This window comes from Trachypithecus francoisi, unplaced genomic scaffold, assembly GCF_009764315.1.
Source record: "Trachypithecus francoisi isolate TF-2019V2 unplaced genomic scaffold, Tfra_2.0 Lachesis_group9, whole genome shotgun sequence".
NCBI lineage: Eukaryota > Metazoa > Chordata > Mammalia > Primates > Cercopithecidae > Trachypithecus > Trachypithecus francoisi.
The window spans coordinates 43,386,470-43,402,914 of NW_022681474.1; the positions used below are offsets into that span (position 1 = coordinate 43,386,470).

At 54.5% G+C, this 16,445-nt stretch overlaps 1 protein-coding gene across 4 annotated transcripts in view; it reads left to right on the forward strand.

Moving 5' to 3' along the window:
• The window catches only part of ZMIZ1 (zinc finger MIZ-type containing 1), a 246,519-nt gene that overhangs the window by 40,876 nt on the left and 189,198 nt on the right, over window positions 1-16,445 (forward strand). For all 4 annotated transcript variants that reach the window (XM_033209225.1, XM_033209230.1, XM_033209226.1 and 1 more), the window contains exon 2: window positions 9,846-9,955. The gene's annotated coding sequence lies outside the window, so the exon portion shown is untranslated. The remainder of the gene's footprint in view (window positions 1-9,845; window positions 9,956-16,445) is intronic.

Here is a 16,445-nt window from a genome sequence, read left to right on the forward strand (position 1 = left end):
GCTTCTTGCACAATTCTGCAAGCCCACCTTTCTGCCAGCCCATCTGTTCCCCTGCCTGGTTCCTGAGGTTTACCACCACCAAGGCTCACATGCATACACCCAGACCCACGCCTGGGTGGGCATGCCCAGGCCCACATGCTCTGTGTGCACCTGAGGCTGTCCATATCCCTGCCGACAGCCCATAAACTGTGTTAGCCCAGCATGCAGGTGTGTGCTGCTCTGGGCCTGTGTGCAGATGAGCACAGGTGTGCCCAGGTGCACACATGTGTGTGTCTGCCTGCAGTCTGCAGGCATCCACGTGCCTATGTCCTCTGGGCTGCGTCTCTCTGTGTTGATCTCTTTGTGGCTCTGGAGAGTGGATGTCTGTTCACTCTCCTGTGTGTGTCCCAGTGTGGATGTACATTGGTGAGGGGTGTACATGCCTCTGTGCAAGTGCGCCTGTGTGCATATGTCTGTGTGCACACGTGTGGGCATGCAACTGCCACCGCATCCTGTCTTTTTCACTATGGGTGTTGTCGACACTCACATCCTTGCGTGCAACACACACCCGGTGCCCAGCATGGCTTGACTGCCCCCGCCTGATCATTAGGCTCGTGGATAAGACTCTCTGTCATTGTAAATGAGTATAGAGCACCCCAGCCCAGGAGTCCTGAAGGAACTGGGGAGGTGGCCTCATCTGTCCTCAGCATCTCCACCCCACCTCCATATGGATGGTGCTGGAGAGGGGAGGCTGGGAGGGAGGGATGTGGCATCCACCCCCAGGTCCCCACACTGGGTTCCTGATCCACCCTTTATTTCTCCCCACCATGCCCACGCACTCGCCCATATTCTGTGTCAGGCCTTGAGGACAGCCCTGGGTCATGGAAGAAGCCTAGTCAAGAGTCAGGCAGCCCGGTGCACAAACCCAGGCTCTAGACAGCCCCTCTGCCTCTCCCATCCTCAGTGTTTTCCTACCTGCAAAATGGTCTTAGCAACAGCCACCTCATGGGGTTATTGTGAGGACAAAAGGGGTGCAGAAACTGCTAGAGAAGTTCCTTCCCCCAGCAGACCTTAGTCTCCCCATCTGTAAAATGGCAATAATGACCCTCACCAGTGGTTTCATGGAGTGTTTTGAAGGTCAGATGAGAAAAAGGTTCAGTGAAGGCTGCAGGGTGGTACCCATAGCATTTGTTCCAGCTCTGAGCAAAGGAGATGAGGGGTGCTGGGCGCTTGGGGGTGGCATGCAGGGCCTGGGCCACATACCTGCATCCAAACCCCCATCCCCCCTCTGGCCTTGGATGTGGGAAGGTTACTTCGTGTTCGTCTCTATTATCCTTGGATTTCTCATCTTTCCAGCAGGCATGTTCATAGTAGTATCTGCTCCTGGCATGGTGGGAGAATTCAGGAGAAATGTGTGTGGAGCTAAGCACAGAGCTTGACACAAAGCAGCTGCTCAAATCAGTGGTATTTGTTATTCTTGTTTCCAGCCTTATTGCCATACCGGTGGCCACTTGGTCTGGAAGGACAGGTGAATGCATGGCGGATGGTGCATTAATATCACACTGGGATACCTATTAATGAGGTTTAATCTGTGTTTCCAGACTTGATGTGCATCCGTCCCACCGAAGAAGAGTTCAAGCTTTTCTTCTAGGGAATTGGGAGGGCCATGCTGAAACTGGCAGCCTCAGCCTGAAAGAGGTGCCCTGGGGAAGGAGGTGGTTGGTACTGATTTTGGCGGACTACAAAGGAGCTGGCTCCTGGGACCCTGAATGCTGTGCCCCCTGCAGCCACCCAGCCCCACAGTGGGAAGCCAGTGGTTACATTTACCCATCTCTTTTGAACCACATGGTGGCTGCACCGCAGCTGGCTCGGAGGCTCCGAAAGAAGGCCCACAGGGGAACACGATGTCTTATCTGAGCTAGGTGAGGACTGCAGCCCCCACTGCCAACACTGCCGTCTGGGGCTTCCAGTTTCACCATAGTTCTTCTAAGCTGCCTGGAAGAAGGGCTTAAACTCATGAACTTCATGACCGATGGACATGAAGTCTGGAAACATGGATGATACCTCATTAACAGGTATCCCAGTTACAAGTATCAATACATCGTCTGCCATGCACTCACCTGTGCTTCCAGATGGGGTGGCCACTGGCAGCCAGGGGCTCCTTGCACAGTTATGCAGATGGTTGCCAGCCCACCTGCTCCCCTTGCCTAGCTCCTGGGCTGACCACCACCAGGGCCTCTGTGCACAGAGCCCATGAGCAGTCCCCACCACCGGTGGGCTTCCCAGTCTGTGCCCAACTTAATGATAGCTGCTAGGGTCCAGTAGAGCATGAAATGTCCCCATCCTAGCAGGGGCTTCACTGAAGAAACAAGGCCCTGGCACCCAGGCCAGGGCAGGGAGGAGACAGCTGGTAGACACAGGCAGGGCTGCAGGGGCTCGGAGGTCATGGGGCCCAGGTGGGCAGGCAAGGGAGGAGGCAGGCCAGGTTGGAGCCAGTCCTTGAAGGACAGAGAGGATTTAGCTCACTGGAAGGGATGGCATTCCAGAAGGAGAGAAGAGTGTGGGCAAAAGTTTGGAGTCATTCCTGGGGAAAGGCATACCCTCTCCCATCAGACATTTGGCCTGTCCTGGCCACCCAGTCTTTGCTTTCAGTGGCCAGTGGCTGTGGGGTGAAGCAGATGGCCAGGGGGTGGGGGTGATGGGGGATGTGCACCCTCAGGCCTGAGCCAAGGCCTGATTCATTTGTGGCCAATTCCTGCTGGCTTTGCCTGGAAATTCCCAAGCTTGGCCCTTCCCTCAGTTTAGGGAGCTCCAAGAATACGGTCTCACTTATACTTGGCTGAGAACGTCTCACCCACTATCCAGGGAATGGTTTTTAAAACTACATCAGGTGTGATGTAGGTTAGCCATTAGGAAGAGCTGATCAGGGGCTGTAGGCTGGGGGCTGGGGTGGTTTGAGTGTTTGGAACAAATATGAACAGAATTCAGTTTAGTGTAAAGTGTTGCGACAGTTACAAATGGGGAGCTAGAGCTTGACCCAGAGTAGGACTTGGCTGGGCTGAAAAAGTAATGGCATATGCAAAGGCCCTGGGGCATGAACATCCAGGGAACACTGAGTAATTGTGGTATGGCTGGAGTGTAGAGGGTGTGAGAGACTTCTAGAAGTGTGGACACAACTCACAAGTGAAGGACTTGCAGGACTTGAAAATTTGGCAGTGGGATGTGCTGGCAGTGGGGAGTCAGGGCTAGTACCTGAGTGGGGGACAGGTGTGTTCGATTTGGGTTGTAGGGTTGCTTGCCTGTTCCTGTCTTGATTCTGCTGGTCAGCAGACCTTCCTTGACAGCCTGCTCTGTACCAGGTTGGACCCACGCTCAGCACAGGTCCTGTATCTGTGTGGAGGCTGAACTAAAGGGAGGGAGTTACATGTAGCAATTCAGGTGTGAGCACAGGTGTGTGAGGGAGCAGGGGAATGGCTGATGACTTCAGACCCACTGGGCTCCATCACCAAAAGTCCTCGGGTGAGCATAGCAGAGGTGTTGGGGTAGGCTTCAGGAACCCCATGTTCCTGGCAGGCTCTGTGGACAGGCTGCCTGGAAGCCACCTCTGCCCTGTAATATCAGCGCATGGCTGAAGGAGCCTGGAATGTGTATCTGTCCCTGTACAGAGGAGAGGAGCAGACGAGGTCCAGAGTGGTTGATGGCAGAGCCCAGGCAGAACTGAGGACCCAGTCTCCCAATCCCGGCTGATTGCACGTATATCCCACCACCCGCCCATTCCTGCAGATCTAAGGACATTTCCCCCAAACCAGGCAAAATAGAGCAGCCTGATTGTCCAGGTCAAAATGTCTGGGTGTTTGGGGAGGGAGGGTTCCTTTATACCTTTCACAACTTAGCAAATTTAATTTCTTCTGATTATTTCTTGACGGTCCCAGGCGTTGGTGGTAAACAACCACTCTCCCCAGAATGTTTCCCTGTGACAGCAGCTTTCTCTGGCAAGGGTGCTATCAACACTTGGCAGGGCCTCCTCCCGGCTCCTGGCTCCCAGCTCCTGAGATCCTGAGCTCCTGATCTCCTGGGCTCTGAGCAAGGCAGCAAGTGAGGGCTTCTGAACGGCTTTCAGCATGCAGAGCTGGCCCTGTATACCAGGGCAGGGACAGGCCTGGCTTCAGAGCCTCAAGTGGCCTCTGGTTGTGGATGGTCCCTGTGCGGTGAGGCTGGGTGGTATCAGGTGTCTGCTGGCTCCCACAGCTCTGGTGCCGAGGTCCTTGGCATGGCTCAGTGGTAGGAGGGAGCCTGTCTCCTGAGCAGCTCTGCCAGGCTTGTCTGTGGCCGAGAGACCGGCAGCATACTGGGCCTGTAGCCTCCGTGGTCTGCGTCACACTGGCTTAGGTGTCCTGAGTCAGAGCCAGGAAATGGAGCTGCCATGCGGGGGTGGAGGTGCTGCTGCCCGGGCAGCTGGGGTGAACCCCAACCTCCTGCCCATCCACACCTGGAGGGTCCTGGCCTTGTGCTTCCCTCCCCTGGCCTGGCCTTAATATGACCAGTGCCTGGAGGAGAGGCTGAAGTTCCAGCTGCTGCACACTCCACTTCCTGTGCCCAGGCGCCACCCCATAGGCTGTTGCTGGCAGGGTGCGTGCTGAGATACAGGCACTGCGCTATGCTGTGCTTTCGCCTGAGTTATTCTATTCCCTTTTTCTAGAATGCCCTTTCCAACTCGTTGTCTGGGTGATTTTCTGCTCCCCCTCCAAGAATTTACACAAGAATGACTTTTTTGGTGAAGGCTTCCCTGGCCCCCTACTCTGGCCAAGGCTGCCCCCCTTTCCTCTGAGCCCCCTCTCCATTGACGGCTCTTGTCACAGTGTAGTATATTCACGTTTGGAGCCCATTCTCCTGAGTGGGTGCCTTGAGGCTTTTTTCTTTGTGGGTCCTACAGGCCTGATGTGTAGTATCAGCTCAATAAAAGCAGGCTGGATTTAATTAAGAGGGTTCCTGAAGGCGGTGCTGGAGTCTCCCTTTGTGAATGGTGTGGTGAAGAGGAGGTGGGAGTTTGCAAATGGAGAGAGGCTGACTTGCCTGAGCGACCCCTGCCCCGATCCCCGCTGACTGCTGGGGACTGGGGCGGCCCCCTCTGTTTCCATGCAGCGGCAGCCTTCCCTGCCCAGCAGGAGCTGGCTCCCCAGGTTGCCAGAGTGATCACTCTCCAGAAAACACCCCAGTGGAAACTGCATGAATGATTGATAAGAGCTGAGAGCTGTTTAATTTTTTCCCCCTGTTTAATGGCTATCAATAATTTAATACGCTCTCTGTATGTTTTTAAGAAATAGCACCCATTTCGCCGTCTCCGGTTTAGCAGGCTAAATGATTTAAGTGTTGGAAATGTGCTCTGAGGATGGAGGTTGAGTGAGTCGGAGAAATCTGGAGGCTAGGGGTGGGGGAAGGCGGGTTCAGAGCCAGCCACAGCATCTTGGCCTGGGAGTGTGTGTGTGTGTGTGTGTGTGTGTGTGTGTGTGTGAGTGAAGGTGGGAGGGAGGGAAGGGGCGGGTAAAAGCCAGCTCCTCTCTGCTAAGAGCAAGATAATTGCTTTTCCGGGGCCTCACTGAGCAGCAGCTGAACAGCTGTCAGCACCCCCCTCTCAAATGCTAAGCTTTTTTTCTGGATGGCTCTGGGGGGCCCAGGGGGGCTAGGAAGGAGCTGCCGCCGGTATCACAACGGGCTGTGGGCTGAGAATCTCCCCTCCCACTGACATCTTTGCCCCCTCCTAAAGCTTCTAAATCATTTTTATTTTAATGATGCAGTAAGGCTGCTGCCCGGGTGGTGTCTTCCAGATGGGGTGTGGGTGGTGGAGTGGCGTGAGGGACTTAGAGGGACCTGGAGGGTCATCTGCCAGTGCTCCCCCAAACTTTCCAGATGCAGAGCATCACCTGAGAGGACTTGCTAAAAATTTAAATTTCTGGGCTGTGTTCCAGACCCATAGACTTCCATTCCCAGGGGAGAGGCCTGGGAAGCTGTGGGTTTAACAATCAGCCCAGGTGATTCTTAGCAGAGGAGTTTGGGAACTACAGAGTCTAGCTCTGTTCTGGTGCTTACAGCACCCACAGCACCACGTGGCAGCTCCCTTCTGCTTGCATGCCTCTGGGAATGAGGTACTCACCACCTCCCAAGGTAGCAGACCCACTTGTGGAAGGCGTACTCTAGTCCAGAGTTGCTTCTGATGTTAGGCTGTGACCTACCCAGCTGCCCTTGTGGGCTTGGAGTTCTCTCTGCTATGGGACACACCGTATTTCCTGGGATCTGATGTCTTTCCCTCTCCCAGCCTCACCATTTTCTGGCTTGTTTGGGTCTCTCTGCAGGGTAAGGAGCTTCCTCTCTTAGCAAAAGGTCCTGGAGGTAGAAGGCAGGAAGGTGACAGGTGCTGTGGGCTGCCTGTAGTGTGTGAGGTGGCTGCATCATCCTACAGCTGGTAAGCATCATCGCCGGTATAGTGGGGACCCTGAGGAAGGCAGCAAGAGGCTGGGCCTGAGCACCACCTTGACCTATCAGGAACTCCATTCCTCCCACGGGAGAGAAAACTGGCTCGTCAGAGATCGTTGTGTCAGCCATAGCTCTTAGATGACACTGGGGGGACCTGAGGGCTGAGAGATTTCCCCAGAGGCCACATACCTATTTAGGACAGAGCTGGAGCTGCAAATATGGGGGCAAGAGGCCCTTAGAGGGGTGGCCAGGCCAAGGCCCTGGTTTTAGGGATCAGCTGAGGCCCCAGCCAGTCACTCACCTGAGGTCAGATGTGGGCGGGCTTCTGCCTTCTCAGTCACTCAGGGCTGATGGACAATTCATGGAGTCAATACATGGAAGGATTTTGGTGGAGCCGATGCCCAGACTCTGTCTGGCATTACAGCTCTTCCTTCTGTCTGCCCAGCAGTTCGCATTGTTTTGCCAGAGGGTGCAGCATTATACTACTGCCATGGATCTCCCAATTTTGTTTTAATAGATAATTAAGAGGGGAGGAGTGGTGCACATTTATTGGGCATCATGGTCTACTGGAAAATGGGGAGTATAATCCCCACCATAAGCCCTGCACTCTTAGCCCCTTACTGCACCCCCAGATTCAGCCCCACCCTCCATCTCGGTGGGAGAAGGCTGGGACCCCGGGAGAGAATTGCCATTTTGGGTGCTGGCAGCTGACCCATCTTGTGATCCCAGTCTCCCATTCTCCCCTGAAGCCTGCTCTGCCCATCACAGTATGGCTGGGGGTGTCTCGACCCTGGGGGAAGAGGAATAGAGGTGCCACCCAACCCTGATAGAGCCTCTGCTTGGAGATCTCTGAGAGCTGGGAAGGCAGAAGAGAGACTTGCACACCTTGGGGAAGACCCAGCCCCAGAGAGAGAACTGTGTGAATATGGACACCCAGGCGAGGCCTGGGGAGATCAGGGAGGGCTTCCAGGAGAAGGTGCCACCTGACTGCAGGCTTGAGCATGGTAGGAAGGGGAATGGCATCCTGGGGTGGAGGTGTGATGCAGCCTGTGGAAGTGCACAAAAGAGTGACGTAGAGCCTGCAGGGCTGGGGATGGGCTACAGAGGCCAGCTGGCCAGGGCGGGGCTGACCTGATTCACCTGGGCAGAGGGCCACGGAAAGATTTGTCTTCAGTTCCCATTGAAGTGTTACACCCATGCAGAAAAGTGTGTATCTCCTACAGTTGTAGCTTGACAAATTATCCTGAAGGGCACATGCTTCTGTAGCCGCCAGGCAGATCAAGAAACAGAACCTTGCAGACCGGCTAGAGCCCCCTGTGCCCTCTAGTCACTGCCCCCTCAAAGATACTGACTGTCCTGACTTCCAGCCTGCTGTGAGTTATCTCCTGCTGCCCAGCACACCAACTGAAAACTTGGTGGCTTAAAGCAGACACCATTTATGAAACCTCACAGTTCTGTGGTTTGGCTGGGCTTCTCCGCCGATTCCCTTGGGCTCATGTGGCTCCAGTCACCTTTGAGGGTCTGCTGGACTGGAAGGTCCAGACGGCCTCAGTCACACAGGCACTGGGTGCTGGCTGTTGCCAGGGGAGTTCCCCACCCTCCAGTAAGACAGATACCTCCTCCATGGCCTGCAGCCTCCCAAGAGAGGGAAGGCTAGAAATGGCAGGACCTCTTGAGGCCTAGTCTCTGTAACTCATAAAGTGTCACTCACACTGAATCCTATTGATCTAAACAACTCTCAAGGGCAGCTCTCAGTGGGTGGAGAACAGACTCCACCTTTTGATAGGAGGAACTCCTGAGGACCCTGCCGTATTTCGTCTATTACAAGCGTAGAGTCTTTTTGCCCTTCTTGACCTTTATATAAATGGATCTCTTAAGTGTATTCTCTGTTTGAGTCAACACTATGTTTGCAAGATTTACCCGTGGTGTTGTTGGATGAAGTTGCAGATCACTCATTCCCAAGCCTGTGCAGCAGTTTGTTGTGTGGAAACACCAGTTGACCCATTCTGTGGTTGGTGGCCATTTGGGAAGTTTTCATTTTCTGACTGTTATGAATTGCCTTGCTACGAGCACTCTAGCACATGTCTTCTGGTGAACATATGCACATTTTTCTGTGGACATGGAGTTGCTGGGTCATGGGAGAGGTCACAGGGTAAGAGACCCTTCCAAACTGTTCTTCACAGTGGTGGGACTAGTGTCTAGTGTGTGCCCCACCAGCAGAAGGGGACTTTAGAAGACCCAGCTGAAGATGGGCTGGAGGCGCATCTCGTGAACACTGGAGGGGGCTTCCCATGATGTCCCCTCTGCCCGCCCTGAGCCTCAGGCCCCCAGGTCAGGGGAAGTGAAGCCCTGAGGCTGATCCCTCTTTTCTGAGCGAGAGCTTTCCTGCAGCACTTTTTCCACCCCAGAGGCCTCCCGCTGCCTTCTCCTTTTCCCAGAAGCTGCCTTTCATGGTTGACCTGACCCTCAACAGTCAGGGAAGCCAGGGGTCTGCAAATGCAGGAGCTGGGGGAAAGACAGCCACACTGCTTCCATCCCTGAGGCGGTTTGGACTTCACTCCAGCCTTGCCTTTCGCCATGTGAGGAACCCTTTCCCTCGCAGAGCCTCAGTTTCCTCATTTGTAAAATGACAGAGAAAAGTATCAACTTCACCAAGTCTCTTTCTTCTCATCAACCTGACCCCATATTCTAGAATTGAACAGAGGAAGGGATGCAGGGAGGCCTCCTGCCTTCAGTCGTCCCATGTTGTTCTGTTTGTTCACTGCACACCTTCACAGCACCATTCCTTCATCAAGGAGTCTCTGTGGTCTTTGTTAACCAGTTCAGAGGACAGAGAGAAACTAGACCTCACTCCAGTGTCCAGGAGCTGGGCCTGGAGCGGGAGAGTGTCCTGTGGGAAGCGGGAGGAGGCAGGGTTGGCCAGGTGCACAGCCCACTGGAGACGAAGGAGCAAGGAAGGGCAGGTGGGAGAGGGCTCCACGGAAGCACTTGAGCAGAGTCTTGAAGGCCGGGGACCCTTGAAAGACAGAGAAGTGGGGAGAAGAGCTCTGATCGGGGCACCCAGCATGTGCCAAGGCCGGAGCCAGGGACTCTGGGAGGCTGGGCTGACTAGCCCAGTGGTGGGTGGGCAGGTTTGGCTGCTGCTGTGGTCCGTGGCTTTCAGGGCTTCAGGGCTGCTCGGCCAAAGCTGGGGCTTCGAATGTGACATTCAGGAGCTGCGACCTTTATTTGGCAGTGGCGGGGTGGTATCCAGTGTCTAGGGTAGCTCCACGTTGGTGGGCCAGTTCCACCTTCCAGGAGGTGGCAGCAAGGACCTAGAGGTCCGTGACGTGGGTGAGGGGCTGCCCGCAGGGTCAGAGCTTGGAGCTCACTGTCCCCTTTCTTGTCTCCCACAGGACTCACGGCAGCTTTATTCTGATTTCGTACTGCTGCTGGGGCTGCTGCCTCGTCCTCCAGACGCTCTCAGCAGACTTGAGTCCTGGTCCTTCGGCGGAGGCCTGAGCAGGTGAGTAAGATGGGCTGGCCCTCTGGCGCTATGCACCTGCTGATGTGGGGCAGACAGGGAGTATGGGCCACCCAGAGTGAATGGTGCTGTATCAGGGGTCCAGAGGGCTGGGGAGCGGTGGGGCTTCTTTCTCAGTCTTTATTTGTTCCCTGGCCTTTTCCTCTCAAAGGAAGCCACACAGAGGAGGGTGGTGAGTGTCCTGACCTGGGACCTAGACATTGGATTTTATTCTACGGCCAACTCTCAGTGTAGCCTTGGGTAGCCCTTTCCTTCTAGAGGGCCTCAGCTTTCTACTCTAGTCTATGGAAATAACAGTAATGATATCCTCTAACCCAACAAGCACTTAACTGTATTCTGGGTACTGTGTGTAGAGTTGTGACTTATTTCAGCGTCACAGCAGCATTATGAGGGCATGCTGTAATCACCAGCGTTGTACATGTGAGAAAACTGAACCTCACTCAGGAAGTTAAAATGCCCCAGGCGGCACCCCTAGCTGAGCCTAGGGTTCAAGTCCAGGTCTGTGTGGCTCCAGTGTGCCAGGCACTGCCCCCCGGCCTACTCTGCCTCTGGCCTTGCTCCTAGCTTCTTGGGGTGGGGATCAGGGCAATTATGGGTGTCTTCAGAATGCTGGATCCTGTCCCAACTTAAGAAAAAGGGAGGGGGGCTCTTACCAGGTGACAGGCTCCTGGTGGGTCTGCAGTCATGACATCACATGTGATGTGATGCGGCAGGGACCAGGCCTGGCCTCCAGGTACCTCTGAGGTGGCAGCCAGGGCCCCCTCTAGAGGAGGGGTGTGTAGGCTGGATAAGGCTTTCTTTCCCTCCGCACCTCATGTTCGTTTTCCTAAGCTTGTATTAAACACTTACTGTGTGCCACCTCCTGGATTAGGCACCCACTGCAGTGCAAGGGAAAGGGGCCTGTCCCAGTCTCTGCTCCATGGAGAAACAGAAAGATTCCGATGATGTGGTAAGCCCCGTAACAGTGGCGTGGAGAGAGTTCAGAGGCTGGGGGGAGAATTCTGGGGAGGTGACCCCAAGTGAGTTACATACAGTATGGGGAGACAGAAGCAGTAGATGGAGCAGAACCTGGCAGGATGTGCATGCACATACAGACATGAATGGTGGTGAGTGCACAGATAATACAGACGTGCAAATGCGTACTTCCTCACAAACGTGTACATAGACGTCGCTTCTGCATGCCACGTGAGTGCACACAGATAACACTTGCATGCACTTGCATGCTCCCATACACATTCACAAACTCCTGTTGGAACTACACATATACACGGGCACAAACTCTCACAAGCACACAGCATTCTCACACACACGGAGCTGCATATCCATGCACACGCAATGCAGGGTGCGTTCCAACAAGAAGAGGCAATTCAGAGGTCGATGGCTCTACACGAGCAAAAGCTTCCAGCAGCTCCTGGGAGGCTCTGGGCAGCCTGGGCCGAGGCTGAGCTGGAGCTCTGTTTGTGTGTATGTTGGGGAGGGTGTTGGGGCTTGAGGGCCAGCCATGCGACCGACCAGGGACAAGCCCTTGCCCTCTCCAGGCCTCATTCCCTATCTAGAAACAGGAATCATCCCCGTCCACCTCCTATACGGTGGCCACAAGGACGAGAGGCTGCTGTGTAGATTATGGAGAGCAATTTTGGGCACTCTGCAGGGCTTCAACAAATTGAAGCTAGTAGTCTCATGAGAAGAAAACAGGTTACGGGCAGAGTGGGGATGCTGGGGCTGATCCTCTCCAGGCGTCTCATCCCCTGGGGCCTTGGTGCTCTCTGAATCATGGGCATGACAGTCCACCCTGCCTGCCTCCCCCAAGGTGGTGGGGGTCTGTGTCATCCCTGCTCCCGCTTTCCCACCTGCACTTCCCTGTTGACTGCTGAGGAGTTGGGAGCCTGCAGTGCCCAGCTTTGGTACAGCAACCACATTTGGCTCCCTGCCAGAAGACCGGCACATTGCCTCCGTGAGTTCTCCAAATCCCCTTGAGAAGCCTGAGAAGAAGGTCTTACTGAGCAATTTCCAGATGAGGAAATCGAGGCACAGTAAATATAGGCGAGGTTCTCAGGGACACCTGCTCATACGTGTCGGAGCTGGGCTTCAGATCCAGGTCATCAGATGTGAACATTTATGCTCTTTTCTCCCATGATCTCCCTTCAGGGATAGGTCATTTATTACCCACTTTGCAAATGAGGAAACTGAGGCTCAGAGAGGGCAGGCCACTCAGTCAGGAAGTAGCACAGCCAGGATTGGGTGCTTATTAACCACACTGTACCCTCCTCAATTCAACATTTCCTTTTCCTTTCCCTCCCTCCTTCCCAGAGAGCCCCTCCATGTTAGAGGGGATTCCCAAGGAGGCTTCTGGGATTATCTGGGCTTTATTTCTGACCTAGTATTTGTGGGCATACCTGCCATTTTCTTGCAAGTAGAAAGATAGGCTTTTTTCTGGGGTCTGCTTTCTAGCATGAACTAGTAACTTCCTCTCTACGACTCCTTTGTAAAGCATCTTTAGGATTGTCCTCTGGAAACTTGACCAGCAGAAAGCTCTGGGGTACCCAAGAGGCCTGGAGGAGTCCTAGGCTTTTGGAGAGGTAGCCACTGTTTGCATACCCATTGGGAGGCTCTGTGACCTGCTAAAGGGTCAGAGTGTGGGACCACAGCACAGGGAGCCAGGGTTCTGCCTGGCATAGGTGGTAGGTTTCCCTATGGAAGAAAATCGGAAAGGATCCTCAGGAGGTGACATTTAAGCTGGGCCTTGTGAAGAGGAGAAATTTGCTAGGTTGATGTCGAAGGCCAAGGAAGACCCAGCAGAAGGCTCCGCTCCACCAGAGTCCCAGAAAAGTGAGAGTTTATTCATGGCCCTTCGCACCTGCACCTGCACCCAACAATACCCATCAGAGTTTCCTAGAATCAGGGCTAGCTAATAATTTAGCTGTGGTCCAATGCTAAATGAAAATGCAGAGCCCTTTGTTCATGAATTATAAAGGATTTCAAGATGCTGACAGCAAAGTAGGGTCCTTCTAAGCTTGCAGCCCTGTGTGACGGCCCATGAAGCCAACCCTGCTTGAGTAAGTGTAGCAATTGTGGGGTTTAGCGCCAAGAACTGAGGTCGAGTGCAGGCGCCACCAGTTACTTACCAGCCTGACGACCTTGGGCAAGTCCTCCTCATCTCCATAAACCTCATCTGCCAATGAGCGATGGTACCCTCCTGCCTGCAGAGGAGGGTCAGTGGTGCCAGCATCTAGCTTATCCCAAGCAGTCCAGGACAGAAGCTTGGCCAGGGTGGAATGGCAACCCTTTCCGTCAGGCAGTGGTATTCAAGGCTCTCCTGACCCGCCCCATTTACCTTCCAGCGCTGCCCCTGCCGACCTTGGTGGCCTGGTTTTTTGTGCTTTTCCAAATCTACCAGGCTGGGCAGTGGAGGGTATGGGGAGTCTACTCTGTTTTATTTGCAGAGCTTTCTGTCTGGACTGCCCCTTGCCTACCCATCCATCTCTCCTTGGCAGACTCACTCCTGCAGGTCAGATGTCATGGAGACTTCTTTGACCCCCAGCTCCTTCCTTCCAGCCTTTGCTCTGTGATACCTTTAGTAGCTGCCGTGACCTCTTGCACTATAGAGTTCTCTACAGTGTGCAAAGCTCTTTCACACCCATCACACCCTTGAGAACTCTTGAAAGGCCCTATTCCCATTTGCTAGATAGGAAAACAGAGGCTCAGAGGTACAACCACCCTAAGTTCCTAGGCTGAGGTCAGACCCACATTGGGCAGGGGTGTAGACAGTGGCAGCAGAGAGTGGTACCTAGGCTCCACCCTCGGCCGCCTCATCTTGCAGCATTTGAGAAGACTGGCTTTTCCTTTTTGGTAGAAAGCTCCAGCCCCTGGCCTAGGAGAGGTGTGTGGGTTGCTGAAGAGGGCCTGGTAGAGCACAGAGGTCCAGCCAGCTAGAGTAGACACGCGCCCAGCCCTGCTTTTCCCCACAAGTGATGTAGCCCAGTTCACATTGCTCGGCAGGCTAGAGCCAGGTGTACATGGCTCCAAAGTCTGGGGCAGAGGTGAGAAGGCCTTAGCTGGCCTGGGCTGCAACTGCGGGCAAAGGCTGGCCGGATGAGAGGGGTGTCACGTCAGGGGCATGACAAACTGTTCCATGTGGCTGGCACTTCACGAAAGACACTCAGAACGCTCTTGGTGGATGAGTGTGGAGGATGCTGGCGGATTGCGGCAGTAGACTGGGCTGAGGCCTGGAGGTTTTCCAGTTCTGCTACCCCTTTCTTTGTGGCTTCTCATTAGTGACTTCGCCTCTCTGTGCCCCATTTACTCATCTATAAAATGGGGAGAATGTATCTCTAGTTGTGAGGGATTCAACGAAGTAAGCCATGGGCACTCTCACAGCTGTACCTGGAGCGTGGTTAGTGCTTTCTGGCACTTTCTAGCATGTAGAATGGAGGTGGCAGCAGCGGGAGTGAGTCGGGGGCGGACTCCAGGGCTGTGGCCACACAGGAGGGTTTCCCTCCACGGAGCTGCATGGTTGTGTGGTCTTTTAAGAAAACGTGAAGAGGGAGATCAGGGATTGGGGTTGGGCTGGATTTGGGTTTCACATGAGGCAATCCCAAACAGCTGTTGCTCAGAGCTCTGTGGGCAGCCACCTGGGGCGAAGGCTGCACTCTGCTCGCCAGCCCCTCCAACCCCTGGTGTGCGGCTTTAGGCTGCCAGCATGCACACCCTAAGTTGTCAGTCAGCAGACTTCCAGGGTTACATAGGCGGTTTGGGGCTGGCCGTGAAGACCTTGAATGCCAAGCCCAGCTCACAGCAGGCCTGGCCAGGGCCCAGCCCATGGCCACACGGAGCTGGGATTCCAGGGTCCGCATATGGCGTGCCTGTCAATCTTCGGCGCCAGCTGAGAATGCACACCTCTCCTCCCACTGCGTGGAATCTGTGGCCTGCGGCCCGGGCCCTCCACCCCAGCCTCTGCAGCCTGCTATGACTCCACAACCCCCGCCCCAGCCTAGAGCTGGGAATCGTTTGCAGCTCATTGCTTATTCCTGCCCAAGGTAGGATGCGTCTCTGGGTCACCTGGGTGAGACTGCTGTCCTGTTGGGCCCTCTGAGCAGGACTTGTGTTCAAGCCTCAGTCCCATCACAGAACTGCTATGTGACCTTGGACAAGTTGCTGCCCCTCTCTGAGAAGCCGTTTATTGGTCTATAAAACCAGAGGATTGGGATGGGTCAGGGATTACAAACTACAGTCTTCAAGGGTGTCAACAACCCATTGAAGTTGGTACTATCTTGTTGTACAAATGAGAAAACTCAAAGCACAGAGAGGTTAAGAAACTTAGCCAAGGTCACACAGGTTATAGTGGAGCTAGGACTCAGCCCAGTTTTATTTGACACCATAATATGTGTTTTCACTACCACAACAAACTGCCTGTCATAGGTACTTGCATGTTTGCTGGGTGATCCATTCTCTTCATCAGCCAGCTTGGGGTTGAACACTTCCTTGTGCTCCCGCACTGTGCTAGACTCTGGTATCCAACAGTGAATCTGCAGTTGAGCTGGGAGAACACAGCCCCAGGTACGGAGGTCTGAGTAGAGGTCACAGTCTCCAGTGCGGGGTTGCTAGGTAGGTGAGCTCTTTCCTCATGCTGTAGGAGGCAGCCAGAGAAGACTGCCTGGTGGAGGGGGAAGGGGAATGGGGTTCCTATAGAGTGGAAGAGTAGGGTCTTCCTGGGGTCTTGGCACAACTTGGTGGCATGGGTCAGGACAGTCCAGCTAGGGAGGAAGATTGATTCAGCCATAGCTGAGGCAGCCCTTGAGGGCCTTGAATGCTAGGCCACAGAGTGTGGCCATGAACTTGCAGGGAGTGGGGAGCCAAAAGAAGCTGTAGGGCAGTGGCAGCTCCTTTGTGAGAGCTAGGAGGGCTGGCCTCAGCCTGCAAGCTGGGGCAAGGGTGAGGTGTGGTCCAGTCTAAGACTCAGTTCACCCAGGAACTGTGGTAGCAGGAAGAGCAGGGTTGGAGGCTTGTCTACTGGCCGGACCTTCATGCTCCACCACGGCCTCTTCAGCAACCCAGGCACCTCTGCTGGGCCAGGCGCTGGGGCTTTCTACCAAGAGGGGAAAGCCAGTCTTCTCAAATGCTGCAAGATAAAGCGACCTACGGTGGAGCCAGGTGCCACAATCTGCACACCTCCCCCAACCCCATCTTCGGTAGGCCTGACCTCAGCTCAGAGCTTGGGGTGGACATTGCCCAGTGACATGGTGGGATCAGAGAGGCTCAGAGACCAACCCAGGGACACACAGCATCCCTTGTGGTGGGTACAGAAGCTAGAGCAGGTAGGCAGCATCCTTCCCAAGAGAAGTGGGTCTGGGTCTCCCTGTGGCTCTCCCAGAGTCCTGGGGATGCCTCATGGATGGTGTGCGCTCGTTCTGGCAGGAGTGTGAGGTTGTAAAGAGTTTCCCGGGTGTTACTTACTGAGGGCGCTTCTCCCTAC